The 24,966-nt window shown below is 39.8% G+C and overlaps 1 long non-coding RNA gene across 4 annotated transcripts; it reads right to left on the bottom strand.

Annotated features, from left to right (window-relative positions):
• Positions 1-20,382: 20,382 nt before the first annotated feature.
• On the bottom strand, positions 20,383-23,524 carry LOC110915570. 4 transcript variants are annotated; one of them, XR_004860887.1, is made up of 8 exons: positions 23,163-23,515; positions 22,986-23,054; positions 22,211-22,484; positions 22,022-22,105; positions 21,586-21,712; positions 21,429-21,495; positions 20,789-20,879; positions 20,383-20,712 (listed from the first exon to the last, which is right to left on the bottom strand). It is a non-coding gene; the product is annotated as an uncharacterized LOC110915570 (long non-coding RNA). The 4 variants fall into 4 exon arrangements; XR_002579054.2 differs by having other exon boundaries at positions 22,195-23,054; positions 23,163-23,524; XR_002579053.2 differs by having other exon boundaries at positions 22,176-23,054; positions 23,163-23,524.
• Between the last annotated feature and the right edge of the window lie 1,442 nt (positions 23,525-24,966).

A 24,966-nucleotide genomic window follows, 5' to 3' on the forward strand; every position in this document is an offset into this window, starting at 1 on the left:
AGACGGATGGCCGTGCCTTAGCTTTATAGTTTTAATTTTTCGGGAAACGGTTAGACAACCGTTCCGTATATATACTTGGTAGAAAATCTCCTTCCCAAGGATGGGGGAATTAATACATGTGCGTTTACAATATTAAGTCTCACTTAATATATTTTATTTCTCATTCCAAAATATAATTATTTTTCTCAAAAATAATATATTTTCTCTTCGTATAATACTTTCCAAAATAATACGTCGACAAGATACGCATTCGTGAATATTTCCGTATAAAGCGTAAGTTACGTTTTGGCGATTAAGTGGTAATAGTAATTACCAGTGTAACTTATATGCTTGCCGTGTAGGCGTTTGTATTATTTTGGGTTCGACAAAGTTAGTAAATATTATTTTTACTCTAAAAATAATATTTATACATTTTCACAAAATAATCATAAACAGTGTGGTGAAAAATATATTTATCGAATAAATATTTACCACGTCTAGTTTTTGTGAAAACCCCACCTCCGATTATTTGATAAATAAAGTCATGGCGAAATATATTTGAAAATATGTCAAAAGTAGTCTAACACTTGTAAATAATTCTAAGTGTTAGATTTTTATAAAAATTTCGCCAGAGTTTCCCCTGTAACTGGAGGTGGCCACGCTATCAAGCGTATCATTTTCTTTTACAAAATCATTTCAACACTTCCTTAAATCAACCAATCAATTTCCAACACATTAAACAAGTTTCAACAAATCATACTTGCCAACTTGTATGTAAGATCGCATTATTACATGAACTTGAAATTTTTCCGAAAGTCGTAATGTAGATCACCTTATATTTAGTGGATCTATGTATAAAATAATTTAGTCTTGTAAAAACCCCGTTTTTAGAACAAATCTTCCTTTACAACTTCCCGACAACTTTTATAAAAATTGTTATTTTGTCGGATTTTTCGTTTCACAAGTTTCTATACACTTGTAGTTTAAAAATCACCTTTGTTAACATGTTATCCAACTTATATAAAACATGATTTTGTCGACACCCGGTTCTACGAATATACCACTTGTACATACGTAGATCGGCTCGTTTTAAATACTATTTTACATGTCAAAACACTTTTACACAAGTTCATGCTTCCCGTGTGGTGGAGTTTCACCTTTTAACCCTCGTACCGCTAGAAACAAGCTTATGTTAAGATACATGATCTTAACAAAGTCGGGTTAAACGATGATAAGAGCCACCACATCGTAGATCGGGTCTCTACAACCAACATATTCGAATACTACGACTTTTACACAAGACATGACCTTTTAACCAACAATATTCGAGTTTTAGTAGACTTTATAGATTCAAAAGATGGGTTTCCGACTTTTAACCGTTAAAAATCCTTTTAACCACTTTAGATACGATCAAGAGCGAGTTTTAAATGTTATACCTCTAGCTCGGGGCTAGGGAAGATCTTTGGCGAAAATGGCGTGGATAAAAGCAAAAGAACGTGGTCCTTCAACTTCCGCTTGCTTCAAGCTTCCTCGTACGTGATCCCCGACACTTGTGTGAGCTTGGAATGGCAAGACAAGAACCGAAAATATGATGGATGGGGGTGGGTGGTCACGGCCGAGAGGAGAGGGAGCAAGAGAGAGAGAGAGTGATGGTGAGATGGTGATGTCTTGTGTGTGTGTGTGTGGAGGGTATTTATAGAGAAATTTGTGCCATCGTCCAACGGTTTCCTATGCTTTCTAGATATCCACAACATCTAATAAAATAATAAAAAGTTGTACCCTTAGTTCCATTAGAATGGAACCGGCCCAAAGGGGGTGGGGTCACCCGGTTGGATCTCGATCGTTCAGTTAGAGTTCAGTTAAGTTAAGTTGGTTAAGTTTAGAGATTAACCCCGTTAGTTGTTAGACGCGTTATAAAGCGGGTGTTAGGGTAATCAGGGACCCTAACTGGCTCAGAAAAAGACTAATAATATTTTTGGCAATATTTTTATGTTCCGGGTATAGTCCGGTTGTTCGGTCGGATAGTAATCCGTTAAAGTGCTTAAGTAATCCTTTAAGCGTCGTAATTAATATTTTTAGCGACACAATTCATTCTGCAAAGTGTCAGGAATATTTCCTCATGTTTTGGCACTTTATTAATTAGCTAGAAGCTAGTGTGTTGATAAAAGTGCTGTGTTTTGTGCTTAGAGTACGTTTTAGGCACATCCAATCTCTGTATCTTATTCCTAGAGACGCAATTATACAACCCTTGTATCTCTACACACACTATGGGTGTAGTAAAATATTTCTGGCTCATTCAGGCCTTTAGAGGCAGTGTCTGCCTGATGCTGGCTATATCAGCATGTCAAATAGGTTATCCGTTCAAGTGCTACTGTGCTTTTGTGCATCATGTTTGTCACTAGAGTTCAGTAAGTAAATATTGTAGTGACGGAAAAATCAAAGTATGATGCAGATATGTACAAGTATCAACAATCAAGTAGCAGTTTATCAGAAATCTCAGTTAAGCACAGCAATTAGGCAACAATTTATAGTTAATTAAGTCGTACGGATACCTTGTTTTGTGAGGGTTGTCACATTCTCCCCCCGTTAAATAAATTTCGTCCCGAAATTTTAAATTCTGCTTGTAGAAGCAGGGTTCTCAGGAAATAAGTGGGGGTATTTCTCTTTCATTCGGTCTTCACGCTCCCAGGTGAACTCAGGACCATGCCTAGCATTCCAGCGAACTTTGACGAGCTTGACACTGCTCCGGCGGGTCTTGTTAACTTTCCAATCCGTGACCTCGACAGGTTCTTCAACGAAGTGGAGCGTGTCGTCAATATGAATTTCGTCGGTAGGAATGGCAACGTTAACTTGAGTTGGACTTCTCTTCAGATTGGATACATGAAATGTATCGTGAACATTATTCAGTTCGGCAGGTAGATCCAACTTGTATGCTACGGTCCCAATTCTTTCCAAAACCTTGAAAGGACCAATGTAGCGCGGAGTCAACTTCCCACGCTTCCCAAAGCGTGCTACACCCTTCCAGGGTGATACCTTCAACAGGACCATATCCCCAACCTCAAACTCTTAAGGTTTCCTTTTCAGATCTGCGTAGGTCTTCTGACGGTCACGAGCCGCACTAATGCGATCTCGGATTTGCGCGATCTTATCTGTAGTTTCCTGAACTACATCGGGACCTACCAATTGTTTATCACCCGCGTCAGACCAACAGAGCGGCGACCTGCACTTGCGCCCATATAAAGCTTCGAATGGCGCGGCACCAATACTGGTGTGGTAGCTGTTGTTGTATGAAAATTCAACCAGGGGTAAATGCTTATCCCAGCTACCGCCTAAATCCATCACACATGCTCTCAGCATGTCCTCCAACGTCTGAATCGTCCGCTCGCTTTGACCGTCGGTCTGCGGGTGAAAAGCTGTGCTCATATTCAGCTTTGAGCCAAAAGCTTCCTGGAAGGATTGCCATATCCTCGATACGAACCTCCCGTCTCTATCAGAAATAATCGAGAGAGGTACTCCATTGCGTGTAACAATCTCTCTCATGTAGATTTCAGCCAATTTGCTTGTATGATCCTTCTCGCGGATAGGCAAGAAGTGTGCTGACTTCGTTAAGCGATCCACTATCACCCAGATAGTGTCATGGCCTCTTGGCGTCCTTGGCAACTTCGTAATAAAATCCATGGAGATTTCTTCCCACTTCCACTGGGGAATTTTTGGTTGCTGCAGAAGTCCCGAAGGCTTCTGGTATTCCGCCTTAACTTTGGCGCAAGTTAAACATTTGCTCACGTAAATAGCAACATCGCCTTTCATCCTAGGCCACCAGTAATAATCTTTAAGATTCTGGTACATCTTATCCGCTCCAGGGTGGATAGAGTACCGCGACTTGTGAGCTTCATCAAAAATAATCTCTCTTAAACCACCAAACAGAGGAACCCAAATCCTTTTCTCAAAACACAACGTTCCTTCCCTGTTTGGCACCAATATCTTCTCCATCCCACGGAGATATTCTTCCTCAAGGTTTCCCTCCTTGAGAGCTTCCTTCTGTGCTGCCCGAACGCGTGAGGAAAGGTCGATTTGAATTATCATTTCCATAGCCCTAACCCTTATGGGCTTGATCCTCTCTTTACGACTTAGGGCATCAGCGACCACATTCGCCTTCCCTGGATGATACTTGATCTCGCAGTCGTAATCGTTCAACAACTCGACCCATCGCCTTTGCCTCATATTCAACTCCTTCTGATTGAATATATGCTGGAGGCTCTTGTGATCTGTGAAGATTGTACACTTTGTACCGTAAAGGTAGTGTCTCCAGATCTTTAAGGCAAAAACCACTGCGCCTAGCTCCAAATCATGAGTGGTATAGTTCTTTTCGTGCACCTTCAGTTGGCGTGATGCGTAGGCGATAACCTTTTGACGTTGCATCAACACACAACCCAATCCTTGACGCGATGCGTCGCAGTATACCACGAAATCGTCAGTGCCTTCTGGTAGAGCTAAGATTGGCGCGTTGCAAAGCTTATCTTTCAATATCTGAAACGCTTCATCCTGTTTGATTCCCCAATCAAACTTCTTATCCTTCTGCGTGAGGAGTGTCAACGGTTGAGCGATCTTTGAAAAGTTCTCGATGAACCTTCGATAATAGCCTGCCAAACCCAAGAATTGCCGAATCTCAGTTGGCGTCTTTGGCGTTTCCCAATCTTTGATCGCCTCGATCTTGGTTGGATCCACATGGATTCCATCTCCATTCACCACGTGTCCAAGGAATTGCACTTCTCTTAGCCAAAACTCACACTTAGAGAACTTGGCGTACAGCTGTTCTTTCTTCAGCAGCTCCAGAATAGTTCTAAGATGTTGCTCGTGCTCAGCCTTCGTCTTTGAATAAATCAAGATATCGTCGATGAATACAATCACGAACTTATCCAGGTATGGCTTACAAACTCGGTTCATCAAATCCATGAACACAGCAGGTGCGTTTGTCAAACCAAACGGCATAACGAGAAACTCGTAGTGTCCATATCGAGTTCTGAAGGCTGTCTTCGGGATACTCTCCTCCTGTATCCGTAGCTGATGGTATCCAGATCGAAGATCGATCTTTGAATAGAAGCTCGAACCTTGAAGCTGGTCGAACAGATCATCGATTCTTGGCAGGGGATACCTATTCTTGATCGTCAGCTTGTTCAACTCTCTGTAGTCAATACACATACGGAAACTACCGTCCTTCTTCTTCACAAACAAAACTGGAGCTCCCCAAGGCGAGAAGCTTGGTCGGATAAAACCCTTGTCTAACAACTCTTGAAGTTGTGTCGACAGTTCTTGCATCTCAGACGGAGCGAGTCTATAAGGTGCCTTAGCCACAGGCGCGGCGCCTGGAACTAAGTCGATGCGAAACTCCACTTGCCTTTGAGGTGGCAAGCCAGGCAAGTCTTCTGGAAAGACTTCTGGGTATTCCCTCACGACAGGGATGTCTTCGATCTTTGGCTCAGCAGCCTTCTTATCCACAATGTGTGCTAGAAAAGCAACACATCCTTTCCTCAAACACTTCCTTGCTTTCAGGCAGCTAATCATCCTTAACGGCGTCTCACGCTTCTCCCCATGAACAACAATGGTCTCACCATCATCGGTCGGGATACGTATAATCTTCTCGTGACAAACTATCTCTGCCTTGTTACTCGATAACCAATCCATCCCTACTACCACGTCGAAGCTTCCCAACTGGACTGGTAGTAGATCGAGAGCAAACTCACGCTCTCCCAGCTCGATTACGCAACCTCGAATCACCTCGTTAGCTTCTACTAACTTCCCATTCGCTAATTCGATCGAGTATTGAATATCTAACTTACTAGCGGCTAAACCAAGCATGTTCTTAAATTCTAGCGATACGAAGCTATAATCGGCACCAGTATCAAACAAAACGGATGCATAGCGTTGGTTTACAGGGAACGTACCAGTGACAACATTGGGATCCTGGCGCGCTTCCCTGGCTTCCATGTTAAAAACTCTTCCGCGTGCCTGGTTTAATTCTGGGCAATTCCTCTTGAAATGCCCTTGATCTCCACAATTGAAACATCCGGGCCTCTGCCCGTTTCCACCATTGTTTCTAGCTTGATGGTTTCCCTGGTTTCGATTCATGGCGCCCGCTTGGTTAGCATTGTTAACACGGTTCCCATCACCTCCCTGATTTCCTTGTGGGCGGTTCCCAGCACCACCACGGTTGTTCCTATTTCCATTTCCTCCTTGGCCTCCCCGGCCAGTATTAGCCCAACAGAAATCCTTCGTATGACCAGTCTTCCCACATGATTCACAAACTCTCAGGCTGCAACGACCAGAGTGATGTTTTTGGCATGAGTTGCACTTGGGGTGTGCACCCATGTATCCCTTCCCTTTCTTTCTACCACCAGCCGTATCTTGAGCTGGCGCATTCGATTATCCCTTTTTAACCACCATCCCGGTGCTTTGCTTGAAACTCGAAAACTTTCGCTTACTACCACCAGATGACTCCACATGAGTCTCCTTCTTCTTGGGCTCAACCTCAGCAAACTTGTCCAACCGAATCGCCTCTTCGGTGAGAGCCACACTCAGATCAATGGCTTCTGTGATGGTTGCAGGTTTGGAAGAAGTCACCATGCTGATTATCTGAGGAGCCAATCCCCAGATGAAGCGTTCAATCCTTTTGAACTCAGGCGTAACCATGTAGGGTACCACATGCGACAAATCGTGGAACCTCTGAACATACTCAGCTATCTTGGGACCTTCCATCTTCAGGTGCCAGAATTCGGTCTCTAACCTCTGGATTTCAGCGCGAGAACAGTACTTCTTGCGCATAAGTTCTTTCAACTCAGTCCACGTCAGTGCGTAAGCTGCGGCTTCGCCAAGGGTCTGGACCTGTAGATTCCACCAGGATAGGGCTCCATCCATAAATAGCCCTGAGATGTAAGTGACTTGTTGATCCAATGCGCACTTGCTCATGCGAAGTACGGACTCGGTCTTCTCTGCCCAGCGGACGAAAGCAACAGCACCACCTGTGCCGTCGAAGTTTATGGGCTTACAGTCCAAAAATTGTTTGTAGGTGCACCCTGCACATACATTACATCATAGGAACGGCATTAGCATCTGCTAAAGGAATCCATTTAGGCCATGGTATGTCTTAATGACTTAGGGTTACCATGAGGAGGATTTTGGTTGCCGTTAATGTTCGAGCTACTTCCGCTTGGTCCTCCTTGCGAGGCAGCATATTGAGCAATAGCAGCAGCAATAACTTGCTGTAGTTCTTCAGGAGTAGTGGGCATCGGCTGCGGCTGACGTCTTGGTGCCATCTTCTAAAGATGCGTACGTCGATTAGGCCATAATAAACATACGTATATAGTAATAGTAATAGCATATAACATCTCATGTTATCAATATATCACACACAACATCCCATGTCCCAACATCCCATGTCACAAAACATAAATAAGCAATCAAGTGAATCAGATATGGTGAGAATACGGCGATTGTTATATATATCGAGACCATAATGTGGTAAGGGTATCAGTACGTCACTGTATCGTACAATCACAAATCAAATAGGGGCTACATCACCCCTGTCAAAAACAATATCACATCAGTGTCACATACATCCAGTACATCAACAAATATCAACAAAAATCAGTATCGTCAGATGGTCTCCAAAAGGCTGTGCAGTCACAATCGCGGTCGTCTCACCATCGTCTACCACTATGGCACCGATGAGCTCTAAGCGGATGGGGGTGGAGGAGGGGGAAAGTGAGTGTAGAGCAAGCGGCGTAAATGAAGCCAATCCTCCTCCATCGCCTGCTGAGTGCGAATAACAGATGCAATCTGCTGCTCCAAGGTCAAAAGTCGGGCAGCATAGTCAGGAGGTAATGATCGAAAAGGCTGAAAAGATGAGGATGTCTGACCAAGATATGGACCTAGTGATAACTGAGCCCTCTCGAGCTCCTGGAGTCGCTGTGTATGGGAATCATGCTGATGGACATCAAGACGTCCTCTATGGTATGTCCCATATGGAATGGATGATATGGATCAGTGGGTGGCATCGGTGAGGAAGATGACCAAAGCAGTGGCATGCTGGTGGGATCGAATGGTGCTACATGAACAGAAGATGGAACAGGTGTCATCTGAGGTACGAAAGGCATAGGCATCGGTATGTGCCCAAAGGGGTGGGCTGAAGAGCCCTCTCCAGGCCCTGCTGGAGGTACAAACGGTGGGATCTGAAATGAAAAATCAGTATGATGTGCCTCAGTGTGATGTGGTGGAAGCGGTGGAACATCCTCGTCAGCCGGTATCCAACCGTGCTGAGCCTCCTCATCGGGTGGATCCATATGCTCTGCAAATAGAGCGTGCTCAGGCTCAATGGGTACAGGATCAAAAGGAGCAATGACAGGATCAACATGATCAATATGATGGTCAACAGGGACGTCAGCAATCAAGGGTGGGTCAGCAAAAGGATCAACAACATGATCATCAACTAACAAAGGGACATCATCAACAGGAAGATCGCCAACTGGCGGGTCAGCCAAAACGGGCTCAACAGGAACGTTAGCATGTACCAAGTCATGCTCATGTACAGGATCGAAAGCAGCTGCCTGCTCTGGGGCTACGGCAGGCTCTGGGTCATCAAAAGCCATGTCAAAATCAAACTCCGGATCAAAGGGATCGATAGGATCAACAGGATCCTCCATATGCTGGTCCATAGGAATATACTCAATATCGCGGTCAGGATCAAATCCTGGAGGAAAAACGGGATCGGAATCCTCAATATCGTCGTGCTCGAACACAAAGCTCGGAATGGGGGCGGCAGAAGATGCCTGATCGGGGTCCGAGTCATGAACAAAATGCTGAGTGCTCACCTCGTGAGACGGAGCAGATGCCACAGACCCAAAGGAGTCTGGGACTGGTGAGTGGACGGGCGAGTCTCCAGCTGGGGCACCAGCGATCATCAAGAGACCGCCAACGGGTAAAGGGGCTGCATCAGGAACCTCGTCCTCAAAAGGCTCGTCCTCGTAGAGATCAATGTCGCCGTCAGCCTCGGCGTCGGGTAATAACTCGTGTGCTGGGTATGAAGCAAGAGGAATCGGAGCTGGAATCACAACAAGGGGAAGATACTCAGCAGGATCGTCATCAATATGCTCATAGGCACCCTCGGGTAAAGCGAAGGGCAAGGAGTCATCAGTATGCTCATCAGCGAAAGGTATGGGTGCCGGAATCTCTGCCAGACGGCGCTGAAAGTCGTCATCGTCCGTGCTCGTGTAGTCTGAGGTATGCACCTCATGCTCCGATGACACAATGTCATCCGACACTATGGGTAGGGGTCCAGTGGTATCTGAGTCTCCGGTGTCTGATGTATCCATGTGTCTGTATCACAATCACAAGTATGCACAAATAATCAGTAAATCAGGTAATCACATAAGTTACCAAATAATAATCACATAATCCACCTAGTCCCACTAGCCTCCCAGCCTCCCAGACTGTCCTTCCTAGTCCCACTAGCCAACTTTCCTAGCCTCCCAGACTGACTTCCTAGTCCCACTAGCCAATTCTCCCAGCCTCCAGGACTGACTCCCTAGTCCCACTAGCAAATTCTCCCAGCCTCCCAGACGGACTCCCTAGTCCCACTAGACAACTACCTCGATCCATTAGATCGAGCCTCGGCCTCCCAGACCGAGCCTCAGTCTCCCAGACCGAGCCTCAGCCTCCCAGACTGAGCCTAAAAATAATAAATAAAATATGCTCAACATTTGTTTATAAAAACGTTTTGGATCTGGACTTAAGTGGTATGCAGTAAAAATGTTTTCATGAGAGCCCTAGTGATCATAGTCTAGACTCGAGAAAGAATCCTAGTTCGCTATGATCAGAGCTCTGATACCAAGCTGTCACACCCTGGCATTGCGGAAGCGTGGTTAATTTGGTGTGACTTCTTAATACCATAGCTTAATCATAACAAGCTATATTAATTAAAAATATGCAAGATCATCCATTGATAATAGAAATATTAAAACATTGTCTTAACGGGTTAACACCCAACAACCATAACTTGTCTAAACATTACAAATGCAAACTTAAAGTAAACATGGTTCAGGGACTGTGACTTGTCCAGGAAAGAGTCACAAGTCTCGAACCCTGGATGACCTCGGGCCTAATGCAGCGGAAAACAAGCCATACCGCGCCAGATCGTTAATTTCCTGAAACACATGTAAGTTGAAAAATCAACAATAATGTTGAGCGAGTTCATGCGAAAGTGAGTAAACAAACCTTTCTCTTTATCAAAAACCTGGTATGTAGCAAATAAGGAAAAAAAGAGATCACCAATGGTTTGCAAGGCCATTGATATGTGTGAAGTGCAAGTAGGGATGACTCAAACCTAGCGGATTTATGCGTCGGGCACTAAGTCACCCCGAGGTCCGTTATGCTGGACCTGGGGTTGGGCTCGCTACACCCAGATAGATCTACCGCTCCTGTCCCTCGGTCCTACTACGAGGATTAATGGCCTCAAGTTGTGCCTACCCACTCACATGATCTAAGTAGTAAACCTCCTTACGCTAACCATACCATGTATCAAGTATCCAAAATCATAGTAACATGTATTTCACCCCCGCAGTTTATAAAACTAAAAAGAGTTAAGAGAAAAGGGGGACATGAACTCACAGTGAGTGCGTCACAACACCAAGTAATCCAAATATCCAACTGCTGCGCAACGACCTACATGTGCTAATTCTATTAGACGGATGGCCGTGCCTTAGCTTTATAGTTTTAATTTTTCGGGAAACGGTTAGACAACCGTTCCGTGTATATACTTGGTAGAAAATCTCCTTCCCAAGGATGGGGGAATTAATACATGTGCGTTTACAATATTAAGTCTCACTTAATATATTTTATTTCTCATTCCAAAATATAATTATTTTTCTCAAAAATAATATATTTTCTCTTCGTATAATACTTTCCAAAATAATACGTCGACAAGATACGCATTCGTGAATATTTCCGTATAAAGCGTAAGTTACGTTTTGGCGATTAAGTGGTAATAGTAATTACCAGTGTAACTTATATGCTTGCCGTGTAGGCGTTTGTATTATTTTGGGTTCGACAAAGTTAGTAAATATTATTTTTACTCTAAAAATAATATTTATACATTTTCACAAAATAATCATAAACAGTGTGGTGAAAAATATATTTATCGAATAAATATTTACCACGTCTAGTTTTTGTGAAAACCCCACCTCCGATTATTTGATAAATAAAGTCATGGCGAAATATATTTGAAAATATGTCAAAAGTAGTCTAACACTTGTAAATAATTCTAAGTGTTAGATTTTTATAAAAATTTCGCCAGAGTTTCCCCTGTAACTGGAGGTGGCCACGCTATCAAGCGTATCATTTTCTTTTACAAAATCATTTCAACACTTCCTTAAATCAACCAATCAATTTCCAACACATTAAACAAGTTTCAACAAATCATACTTGCCAACTTGTATGTAAGATCGCATTATTACATGAACTTGAAATTTTTCCGAAAGTCGTAATGTAGATCACCTTATATTTAGTGGATCTATGTATAAAATAATTTAGTCTTGTAAAAACCCCGTTTTTAGAACAAATCTTCCTTTACAACTTCCCGACAACTTTTATAAAAATTGTTATTTTGTCGGATTTTTCGTTTCACAAGTTTCTATACACTTGTAGTTTAAAAATCACCTTTGTTAACATGTTATCCAACTTATATAAAACATGATTTTGTCGACACCCGGTTCTACGAATATACCACTTGTACATACGTAGATCGGCTCGTTTTAAATACTATTTTACATGTCAAAACACTTTTACACAAGTTCATGCTTCCCGTGTGGTGGAGTTTCACCTTTTAACCCTCGTACCGCTAGAAACAAGCTTATGTTAAGATACATGATCTTAACAAAGTCGGGTTAAACGATGATAAGAGCCACCACATCGTAGATCGGGTCTCTACAACCAACATATTCGAATACTACGACTTTTACACAAGACATGACCTTTTAACCAACAATATTCGAGTTTTAGTAGACTTTATAGATTCAAAAGATGGGTTTCCGACTTTTAACCGTTAAAAATCCTTTTAACCACTTTAGATACGATCAAGAGCGAGTTTTAAATGTTATACCTCTAGCTCGGGGCTAGGGAAGATCTTTGGCGAAAATGGCGTGGATAAAAGCAAAAGAACGTGGTCCTTCAACTTCCGCTTGCTTCAAGCTTCCTCGTACGTGATCCCCGACACTTGTGTGAGCTTGGAATGGCAAGACAAGAACCGAAAATATGATGGATGGGGGTGGGTGGTCACGGCCGAGAGGAGAGGGAGCAAGAGAGAGAGAGAGAGTGATGGTGAGATGGTGATGTCTTGTGTGTGTGTGTGTGTGGAGGGTATTTATAGAGAAATTTGTGCCATCGTCCAACGGTTTCCTATGCTTTCTAGATATCCACAACATCTAATAAAATAATAAAAAGTTGTACCCTTAGTTCCATTAGAATGGAACCGGCCCAAAGGGGGTGGGGTCACCCGGTTGGATCTCGATCGTTCAGTTAGAGTTCAGTTAAGTTAAGTTGGTTAAGTTTAGAGATTAACCCCGTTAGTTGTTAGACGCGTTATAAAGCGGGTGTTAGGGTAATCAGGGACCCTAACTGGCTCAGAAAAAGACTAATAATATTTTTGGCAATATTTTTATGTTCCGGGTATAGTCCGGTTGTTCGGTCGGATAGTAATCCGTTAAAGTGCTTAAGTAATCCTTTAAGCGTCGTAATTAATATTTTTAGCGACACAATTCATTCTGCAAAGTGTCAGGAATATTTCCTCATGTTTTGGCACTTTATTAATTAGCTAGAAGCTAGTGTGTTGATAAAAGTGCTGTGTTTTGTGCTTAGAGTACGTTTTAGGCACATCCAATCTTTGTATCTTATTCCTAGAGACGCAATTATACAACCCTTGTATCTCTACACACACTATGGGTGTAGTAAAATATTTCTGGCTCATTCAGGCCTTTAGAGGCAGTGTCTGCCTGATGCTGGCTATATCAGCATGTCAAATAGGTTATCCGTTCAAGTGCTACTGTGCTTTTGTGCATCATGTTTGTCACTAGAGTTCAGTAAGTAAATATTGTAGTGACGGAAAAATCAAAGTATGATGCAGATATGTACAAGTATCAACAATCAAGTAGCAGTTTATCAGAAATCTCAGTTAAGCACAGCAATTAGGCAACAATTTATAGTTAATTAAGTCGTACGGATACCTGGTTTTGTGAGGGTTGTCACATAAAACACGGAATAGAACTAACCTTTAACATACCCTAAAAATACCTTACGAACTCACAATTTGTAAACTATGATTCAACCCCGAAACCGACCCTGAATCATTTAAGCATGGCGTCCTGTTTCTGAACTGTTTTGGCAGCCACAACCATCGCTTATAATGGTTGTTTAGACACCATTAGCAGCCCCAAAACTGTACCTAATTGCATGTTGTTGCTATTCCTTTTCTTGTTTTGTTATGGTACTCGTTACCCCTACTATCCAATGTTATTTGACCACTGTTTGCAACATCGAGACCCACGCAGCCACAAACAACCCAAATCGCTGCTGCCCCAACACAATGATTTGCTCCAGAAACCCTAGGACACATGACAATGTGGTCTGGTTCGCTGCACTTTTATAACAAAGTCCTTATGTTAGTTTTTCAATTATAATTAAATCTCCTTTTACTACACCATTACCTATAGAGTAAACTCAATAGAAAGTATCTAATCGTAAATACGAACTCAAGTTACCAGAGACTATCATAAATAAGCGGTTGTAAATTTACCTGTTTAAAAACATTGATTTTTTTTTGTCCAAATAAGCACCAAGCAATATCAAACCCATTCCACAATGACCATTTTTATACACTTGATTTTTACACTACTAGAAAATACACTCCCCTTGACACGCGAACAATGACACGCACATATTTTATGACATTCAAAAGCGTATGTCACGAAAAAAATGTCATGGTTTACAAAATTTAATAAATCTATGACATTCTTTTTTGTGTGTCATGTTTTTAGCGTTATAAAAAAAACAAGATTTATCTTGACACACAAACAATGAAACACGCTCATTTTATGACATTCGAAAGTGACTGTCAAGAATAAAAATGTCATGGTTTTACAAAAAATCAATATATTTATGACACTTTTTTGTTTGTCACCTTTTAGCGTCATAAAAAAGACAAGATCTATCTTGACACGCGGATAATGACACGCGCTTATTTTATGACACTTAAATGCGTGTCAAGAAAAAAATGTCATGGTTGTACAAAATTAATCTATTAATCTCTTATTAAAAATACAACCTTGTGAATCGTATTTTAGGTACATTCAGACTTCCACGTGTGACCCATCCCGTTTCTCAATCTTCCACGTACAAGAGAAAGAGAAACTGTAAACTTGATGGGAGAACGGTAAGGAGTGAAAGAAAGAACCGAAAGAGAGAGAGAGGGAGATATCCGAAGCCACACTACAAGAAAAGTGATCAATAAGGACTAAATTATCAGGGACTAAAATATCAGTCTCAAATACGTAATATTTGTGACTAATTTATTAGTTACTAATAATATTGGGGACTGATTTAGGCTGGCATGGTGTGGTTTAGCTAGTATAGGCTAGTTAAAGCTCCATATCACTGCCACGTAGGAAGCAGGGCTTTAACTAACCCATCATTTAATTAACCCGGTGTGATTTAACTAAATGTTAAAAATAAAAGAAAAGAAATAAGATTGGTTGAATAAAAGGCGGTCCTCACATTTGGAATGGATAACGCCGGTTAATGGCATGAAAAACTCATGCTTGACACCCCCTCTTTAACTACCATGGTTTGATGTTAAATGCGTCAAAGTGCCGAGGTGGAAGGAGGCGCTTGGCCACACAGGCTATCAACATTATTCATAAATAATAATACAAATATTTAGTTTTATTAAACGATAAAAAAGAAATATGTATTAAAACCTTTTGTACTCGTAACTAATATATAAATCTTAATTTTAAATCTCCACATTTATTTATACTTATCGTAATAGATAGAAAAAAAAAATATAGAGATAGATATGTTTTTGATTATTTTTATAATTCATTTATATTACTATTTTTGCTTTAGTTTTTTTTCTTTCCAAAATTCAGTTTCCATCTAAATCCTCCTCTCTGCGCTAAAAATTTGAACTCTCCCTCCTCAAAATTTTAGAGATTCCCCCATACCCCGTCCTAAATCCAATTTGTATGCTCAAGTATGGTTGTTTATGCTACATTTTTGCCAATGAAGAGCGTTAAGGATGATCAATTGTCCATTAGGATGATTGATGGACCAATTAGGGGCAGTAATGGTAAATTAGGGTTGTTCATGCTACATTAGTGTCAATGAAGGCTGCTTAGGATGATTAATCGTCCATTACATAATTGATAGGTCAAGTAGGGACAAGGTGTGCAACCAGGGTTGTTCATGTTCCATTATTGTTTACTAAACAAGCTTATTTTAGGCTTGGGCTTAGGAACATTTAAGCTCGACTCATTTCGAGTTCTTTTCACTAGCTAACTTGGCTTGTTAATACCATTAGATAACACTTATGACTTATATATACATATATATTTGTTGTATAATATACTGTTCAAAAATAAGTGTTGTTTATCCAAAAATACATATATATTTGTAGTAGAATATACTGTTCAAAAACAAGTGTTGTTTATCCAAAAATCAAATTAAATTATATCATAAGTACGAAATCATTTTTTATATATTTAATTTACCTAGTTTTGATTGTGGGGTATGGGGCGGGGGTTGGGGCGTGGGTTGGCTGAAAACGCCCAAACCATCACCCCGGGTGGGCTTGGGTTTGGGCATGGCTCAAGGGGCGTGAGTTTAAGACCGGGCATTGGGCATGCCTAGCGGTCCTACGTGGCCGGCTCCTATTCGCTTGTTGGCTAGGTCATAGCGGGCTACATTTAAAATTCAAATTATAACCGTTTGGCCAAGCCAAGCAGTTCACCCACCAACTCAACTGTCCACATCGCTATATATATAACCCCCTACCCCACCACCGGCTGTCCACCGCTACCCCAACCCAAACACACTTGATCGAAACCGCTACCCACACACACTTGATCGATGGCCTCTTGGACACACAAGGAAGAGCTAGCTCTTGTCACGAGCGTCGTTGACGTAATGAAGGGCCGCCAACCCGGTGAGACCCTTAAGTCTAGTTGAATGTAAAAACACCTCTGTATCAACATCAACATCATCAAATAAAGTCTAAGTTTTTAGCACATGAAAGAATAAAATGTCGTTTTGTCATTATTATTAACCTGAAGAACGAAACTCACAGGTGTGTTTGAAACAGCAACACCTTGTATCGACATCAACATTGTTATAGCCCACAACCATGTTGCTGAAAGCCTTCCCTGCTGCTTTCCTCAATGCCTAAAACAATGGTATCTCCCCATTCTTCTGTTAACTACAATACACACCGAATAAAACCAACATTCTTTGTTACAACAACGATTATCTTTAAAGTTATCAACCTTTTTACTCCTTTGTAGTTAAAACTTGTTCAAAAAGTTCAAAATAATACACTTAACACTCCAATCAATTCTTAATGTTAAACTATGTTTATAATAATAATCAACTATGTTAAAGCTATATATGGGGTATGTCACTCAAAATTCAATAATCTCAGCATGTACCCTATGATAGAGATGCATTATCTCCGTAACTTATCAGTTTATATTCTACAAACTCTTAGTGACCAATTGGGATGAATTTCATTTTAGAATGAACATAACTAATAGGTTTAACTTCAGAACAATTATAATTAGCTCATGATTAATAACAGTTTTAAAATCTAACCATTACCTTGAACCTAATGACTTTCCAGGCAAGATCCAGGGATGTTTGGGATACTTAGCATCAACCTTTCGTACAATATCGTAGGAAAACCCAACTAGTGTTTCTAGCTTTGGTGCAGCCTTTGTTGCATTGTTAATGTCTACAATAAACCTAAATCAGAAAGGTTGGAAATAAAATTTGAATTCGGTAAATATAATAAACCTGCCACTTACGTAGATTCAGGCCATCCTCAATCATAATGCTTTTTCCTAATGTTTTCTTTGCTTTTTAGGGGGAAGATGGGTGCTTCTCTCCATAGGGCATACAAAGCACAGATTATTGGCGGAAGCACCTATGTTCCCCATAAAAAGCAAAGAACCTATGTTTTGTATGCCCTAGGAGAGAAGCACCTATGTTCCCCATAAAAAGCAAAGAAAACATTTCATGTCTGATTTGATGTTTTTGGTTGCTGAAAGGTCATCAGTCATGACCGTGTGATCATGCTTTACCTGAGAACAAATGCACCAAGTTAAGCTCAAGGTTTTTCAACTTGATCAAATGTCACTTATACCCTTTAATAAAGACCTTGTTCGTTTTTTGCACGCCCTGTTCGTTTTTTTTAATGTTGAAACAACGTTAAAACCTAAAACCCTATGCAGAAGCGTCGTTTTTTGCACCTGATTGGGCCAAGGCATCGCCTCAAAACGCTTCACGTGTTTTGACGCTTCATACCAAATAAAGCGTTTTGCCAAACGGTTAACGCTTTAAGCGAGCTTAAAGCGCGGTTTTTTAAACTAAGTTTCCAACACAAGAAAACTACACAATTGTTTTATTTCATTTTTTACTATTTTCTTCTTTAGCACACTAAATGTAATATTTGAATGTGATAGCAAAAGCAGTGTGACTTACAGGAAGTGTCTCCCATATGGCTTCATCAGTCAAATGTTCTTCATTTACTGGCAGTAACGCCTTGCACATTCTGTACATATTACAAATCTTGTTTTCAGATTATAGGGTTACTTATTTCAATATTCATTTACAAAATCACCCACAAATAAAACTAAAGCGATCTAATAATCTAAAAGAAAAGTTAACATCACCGCTTATATAACTGTTGTGGTTCGGGTAAAAGAAAAGTTAACATCACCGCTCTATCCCAAGAGTGTTAGAATCTTAAATTACCATCTTTTGGTATGAATCCACTGGACAATAAAAAAGATCCACAACCCAAAAATTCCACCCATCATTGTCATTTAACTAGCCACATTGGTTATATTTGAAAATATAGAGGTGGCAAATTCACATTATTTCTTCGTTAGTAAACTTCTTCCTCCATAACCTAATGTTTTTGAAAAATATACACAAATGAAATACATGTAAAATATAGATAGCAGGGTGCACAAATACCACAATGCAAAGTGTCGTCACTCGTTCCCACTGCATCAATGAACTCGTTTTCATAAATTAAACTAAAACAAATAAAATACAAATTAATTAACTACCTTTTTAAATTTTCCTTTGCAAGCCGTTTCAAGATCCTTCTGGTGTCCAGCTTTTTAAAACCAAAGGACTACTATACAAAGTCAATTGAAAAAAAAGGCTCACCTCAGTGGCTCTTCCATCAACATCCTGCACACACGTACAATATTTCTTCATCTAAATATCTCACAAGATATATACAGAATATACAGAATAAAGAAGAAAAGAAACCTGTTGAAAAAAATATATTATCTGTTGAACGAAAAAAGGCGGTAAAAGGAAAAACATACGCAACAAAGGAGAAAAAAGATGGGTAAAACACCTTATGCTTCGTTGGTGTTTTGTGTGTCGTTTCAGTCACATCGACTATAGTATAAGTTAAGTTAATCTAATAATAAACCTAAACATCTCATGCACATTTAATCAAACACCTTCCGTGCGCATCACATGTCAGTTTCAACTTTCAAGAATCAATCCAAACAATCACTTCATAAAATTAATCACCAATTGTTATACACTTGGATCCACCAAAAACATACCCAAACTTCAAACACGCATTTCAACAAACACCTTCCGTTCACAAATTACCAACATCACATATCAGTTCAAAAATCAATCTAAACTATCACAAGATAACAAATCGGACCTCAATCTTATATAACAATGAAAAGATATAAACAAAACCTTAAGATTGATCGGCAGTAAGCGTGGAAGAAGACAAAGGATCAGCGATTAAGAGGTCATCGCACTGAGATAAAACATCGTCGTTGGCGTTGGCAGCATCTGATCTTTTCACTTGAAGATCTTTGCAGGTGCTATCTTCCATCTAACAGATTGAGAAATCAAAACCCTAATTTTCAACAAACACCTTCCGTGCACAAATTACCAACATCACATATCAGTTCAAAACCCTAAATCGGTATGAATATTACAAATACCCAATCTTACCTCTTCGTAGATCTGACTCTTTACCGCTCTCATCCTGAGTTGAGTTTATTCGCTGACCATCGTCTTTTGCTGTGTTTCTGGTTTGTGATTATTGTTGTTTATTGTGTTTCTCATTTGTGATTGTTTGAGTTTTGTGGTGGTGGAACTGAACTGAGAGAGAAAGAGGGGATGGTTTGAATTTTGAGAGATGGTCTTGATTTGAGAGAGAGAAAGAGACAGGTATTGAAATGATATATATTTGGGCGGACTTTGAAAGATGAGAGGTAGATTTGATTTTGAATTTTGAACTTCCTCAACTTTTGTATTTTAATTCTATTTTAAATGATTTAAAAAGTATTTAAATTTAAATTAGTGATTTATGATGTAATAAATACATAAGAAAATCCTAGTTGGCATATCTAAGAGATTGACACATAAGCTTTTCATATGTCAGCACTTAATCTCCTTTTATAGAGAAGATAGATTATTATTATTACTACTACTACTGCTACTGCTACTGCTACTGCTGCTGCCTCTACTGCTGCCTCTACTGCTGCCTCTACTGCTGCTGCTGCCTCTACTGCTGCTGCCTCTACTGCTGCTACCTCTACTGCTACTACCACTACCACCACTACTGCCACTACCACCACTACCACCACCACTACTACCACTACTACCACTACTACTATTATTATACATTTAGACATAAAAACTATTTATGTTTTCTACAATAAAAGTTAAAGATAAACAAAAATTGGTAATGTGTATTTTATTCGTTACTTAAATTATAAATAAAAATAATGAATAAATAAAAGTTCTATTCCCACCATGAAGTGAGGTGTTTTTATCAATAAAAAGATTTAATGGTTAAAACGATACTATTATTACTGACCAACTAGGTTATTTTACCTGCCGCACGTTACGGCGACGTAAAAACTCAAGTAATTTGATCCCGATAGATTTAGTTTTCCAATGAAAAGTATTCTTCTGCGACCCTTCTTCCATTCCAGCATTCTTTTTCAGTACCCGACACCAGTGCCGAAGAAGGTGACAATATATCGTGTTGCGCGACGATTCAGGTTAGCTTGATTAAGTTACGGTTGCAAGCATTCATCATGTTAATAACATTATCATTCATCGACTATAGTGTCGCGCATAGAGATTATAATGTCGCGTATAGACGCGGCTAACAAAATTTAGGACATCTAGAGATACATGTTGAAGTCAGTAGCATACGTATAACGTTAATTACAAGTTTTCCTAAGGAAAGCCGTCGTGGCTACTTATATACGCAGCAGGTGATGTACTTGTTTGGTGCTTTTTGGATGTAGGCTGCCATTTCACCGTGACTTGTTTCTTTAGGTGGACAAAAGGTATGTCTATGGTTCAGCTTTTAGTCGTCCATTCCACCTTTACCCGGCCTTTTTGGTGGTGGTTGTGAATCTACAGTTAAAAAACAGTGCTGATGTCAATTATCATATAGTGCAATTTTGTTTTTTGTTTTTTTTTTTTTGCTTACCAGAGAACTGCAGCTGCCACTTTGCTGAGGCTTCGATGTTCCTTTTTGGGCTGGTGTTGTTGGGTTGGGCGCCTTGACTGTGGGGGCGGGGCTGGATGAACTTGTTGCATGAGCATCAGTAATACTAAGGCCAAGTTAAATTCATATACATACACACACAATCGTTTTGTAATACTAATTAAGGACAGGTTAATATATATATATATATATATATACACACGCCATAACATAACATGATGTTTGTAATACGCAAAACATGTCCACCTTTGCTATCTTATATTTATACAACTGTAAAACCTCATATATATTAACCATAAAATCGTACACAAAAGGTCCCTCAACTGTATTGTCTAAACAACTAACCGGCATGAAGCCACATCTTGGAACACTGACGCCCATGTTAGTAAGTTTTTTTACTCAGTTTTAGTCGACCTATGCTTGTGTAGATGATATGGAGCTCAGTATTCAGTTTAAACATATAACGTTCCATCAGTAAGTTTTCTCTAGAGGCGTTATTGGTATGACAGTCGGTTCAAGCCATTCGTAGGGCCGAGCACTCGACTGTGTGATCTTTGTCGGTTTAGTGTAATGCATTTCTCATGAGTAACAAAAGAAGCAATTTAGTTGACTGATTTCACACCTGTTACCCGGCCCAAAAATCTGAGGGTTTGCAGCTATCACCAACGAAGTAGAAAAGGCCGTTGGACCTAAACATGATTAAAAATAAAAGCAATAAGATAAATAATGAAACAAATTACGAAATATAAAGCAATGTAAATAAAAAAACAACTACAAACCTGAATAAAACTTAAACTATCACAGTTAGCAACTGATTTCTCCAAACAACAAAGAGCAAAATCCAACGACTGCTCCATGACAGCAACAATTATCAACCATTTGACCATATCCACTAATGTGTTGAATCTAGAACAATTATCATATATAACAAAAAACCACTTAATTTATAAATTTATAAGTGCAATTTAGTCTCTTATATGGGTTTATTTTTATTAATTTCCACCCCAAGTAAAAACTATAAATATAAATCCAAAAAATAAAATAAAATTGAAGGGCCCGAATTTTTGTTTCGCTTTGGGCCACCAAAACGGTTGAGCCGGCCCTGGCCAGACAGTTGCCGGACAATTAAAAGTGAGCTCGCTTAAAATAAGACCAAAACATACCAAGCATATTAGATAACAAATGCCAAAAATATTTAAATCCATAAACATATACCGAATTTGGGGCATAGCAAGTAGCATCAACTGTATATACTGCATCAAAGCTAATATTAGAAACCTACATCTTCATTAAATCAACCTGTAGCATTTTGGATAAAAAGAAATTACAATCAGGTCCCACTGTAGCAAACGTAAAATGACAAAAGAACCTTTGTAAAGCCATAGCACCACAAAATTAGCTAACCAATGCTCCGGGATATCATGAGCCAAATCTCAATCAACTGCCGGGATCGCCATAATAACCGTCACCGGAGGTAAATTCTTCTACAATGGTTTGGATCTCGCATACGTGAAATCATCCTTCGGCGGATCTTCGCTGGGCTTTTGCCCACCTCCGTCACCTGGTGGAACTCTTCAACAACATCGCGGCCGACCTAATCTCCCGTCCGATGCTGACAATCCCCACCGTCACCAGCCATGCAGTGGCAGCAAGGATGATGCTCACAATGTGTAATAAACTATAAGTAATCAACACCGTACAAAAATCCTAAATGCAATCATAGTATATCATGTAATATAAGCTTACACACTTCTTCATGTCATCTTATGTAAGTTTTATCAAACACTTTGTAACATTTCATACAACTTTTACTTTGGAATATAAAACATCCGGATCAAGGATCATCTGTTATAGGAATGATAGTGTTAACCAGTATCATACTCAAACATATGACAGATCCCAAGTTAGATTTGTATAACTAAAGGCTACAATTCAATTTTTTGATAATCGAATAGAAGCCAATCACATGATATAACACGGATTTTAATTTTGTTTAGATGTAAAAGTTGGGTCTCTAACACACATTATATTTGTCCTCCACATGTGCATAGTTATTCATTTAGGCTGGATGTAAATAATACAGGGGGTGTACATTTTTCTCCTTCTCTTCGTGTAGACATACATAAGTTCGAACAAATATCAAACAAATCTGGATGAAATCAGTGAAACAGAACCATACCTCGAAAGAAGACAAAATTTTGACAACTTTCGCCTCAAGCTTTGTCGTCGTCGGATCAGCCGGCGTTGCCTGAATAAAAAGGAGACGGTGAAGAGGAAAAAACATAAATGAAATAAAAAACTCTAATCTGAACCTAGGTTTTGCTAATCACAACTTTAAGACCTAGAAAAATTTTACCTCGTCGTTGCTACATTCGCGTTCAATGTAACCCTAGGGTTTCAGCTGTTGATCTGAATCGACGACGGGACCCCAGAACCCACAGCCGTCATTGTCGTCATACTATGACGCTTAACCCTCGTTCACCACCGCCTTCTACCATCGTTTCACCCGTCCAAACCACCACAACCCACCACCGGTGGTCTGACCAAAGGCCAAGAGGATGGTCGGCGGGAGAGAATGGTCATTCCGCCATCACCGCCGCTCCTCTCTCTCCCATTCTATCGCTGCTCTCTCTCTCTCTCTCTAATCCCGTGCGGTATGCTCTGTATCTCTGTCTCCCTGGTGCGGTGGGTTTTTGAAGAATGGGGAAGGGACGGTGGGTTTTAAGCTGGTTTTTGGATGCGTGGCATAGCTGATTATAAAAGGAAATTACAAAAATGACCTCGATTACTGTTCATTCTCTTTCCCATTCTATCGCTGCTCTCTCTCTCTCTCTAATCCCGTGCGGTATGCTCTGTATCTCTGTCTCCCTGGTGCGGTGGGTTTTTGAAGAATGGGGAAGGGACGGTGGGTTTTAAGCTGGTTTTTGGATGCGTGGCATAGCTGATTATAAAAGGAAATTACAAAAATGACCTCGATTACTGTTCATTCTCTTTCCCATTCTATCGCTGCTCTCTCTCTCTCTCTAATCCCGTGCGGTATGCTCTGTATCTCTGTCTCCCTGGTGCGGTGGGTTTTTGAAGAATGGGGAAGGGACGGTGGGTTTTAAGCTGGTTTTTGGATGCGTGGCATAGCTGATTATAAAAGGAAATTACAAAAATGACCTCGATTACTGTTCATTCTCTTTGTTTTTTATCATATATAGATTTTAGTATTAATAAGTCTTTATCTTGTTATATACATTACTATAATTTAGTATTTAATATTATTATTGTTAGGGTAGGGATCCTGTACATTAATCTAAAAGTGTGAGAAGTGTAAGAAGTGTATTATAACACTATATATAACACTATATAACACCATATAAACACCGTATAACACTATGTAACACCATATAACACTATATAACAATATATAACACTATACATCTATCATAGACATGCTATCAGACAAAATATATTGTTATATTTGTTATATGGTGTTACATAGTGTTATACGGTGTTTATATGGTGTTATATAGTGTTATATATAGTGTTATAATACATTTCTCACACTTCTGAATTAATGTACAGGGTCCTCTTCCATTATTGTTATTACTATTATTAAAGTAGTACTTGCATACAACTTTATACTGAAATTGTTTACAAATATTCTGAAAATTATTTATTGTGACATTCTAATTTTTAATTCTTAATGACAATAAAGATATAAAGAGAATTCTCATAATCAAATACAAGCTTGCGTACAAGTGTACAACTTACATATGCATATCCACAATTACATATATGTTCTCATTCCGAGTTTCAAATAAGGCACAACACAACTTCCTTACAAAGTACCAGATTCAAGTTCTTAATTTCTTTCTCTGTTATATAAAAACAGTCTCAAAGCAAAGTAAAGAACCTTTACTTCAACCTAAAGAGAACCCGATGTTCTCCTATGATATACATTGTATACACATGCTTGTTTTTTTAAATGCTTGATTCTTTCATTTGTAGATAAAATGTCGAACCTGTCAAAGCTTGAATTCGTAGCACTTGACATCTTGGGTAACAATCACCTCCCATGGACTCTTGATGCTAAAATTCATCTGGAGGTAAAGAGTCTGAGGGAAGACGATTATTGATGGGAATATGTTGGTGCACTTGTGTCTGTACTTTGT

The sequence above is a fragment of the Helianthus annuus genome, chromosome 6 (assembly GCF_002127325.2).
Source record: "Helianthus annuus cultivar XRQ/B chromosome 6, HanXRQr2.0-SUNRISE, whole genome shotgun sequence".
Classification (NCBI taxonomy): domain Eukaryota; kingdom Viridiplantae; phylum Streptophyta; class Magnoliopsida; order Asterales; family Asteraceae; genus Helianthus; species Helianthus annuus.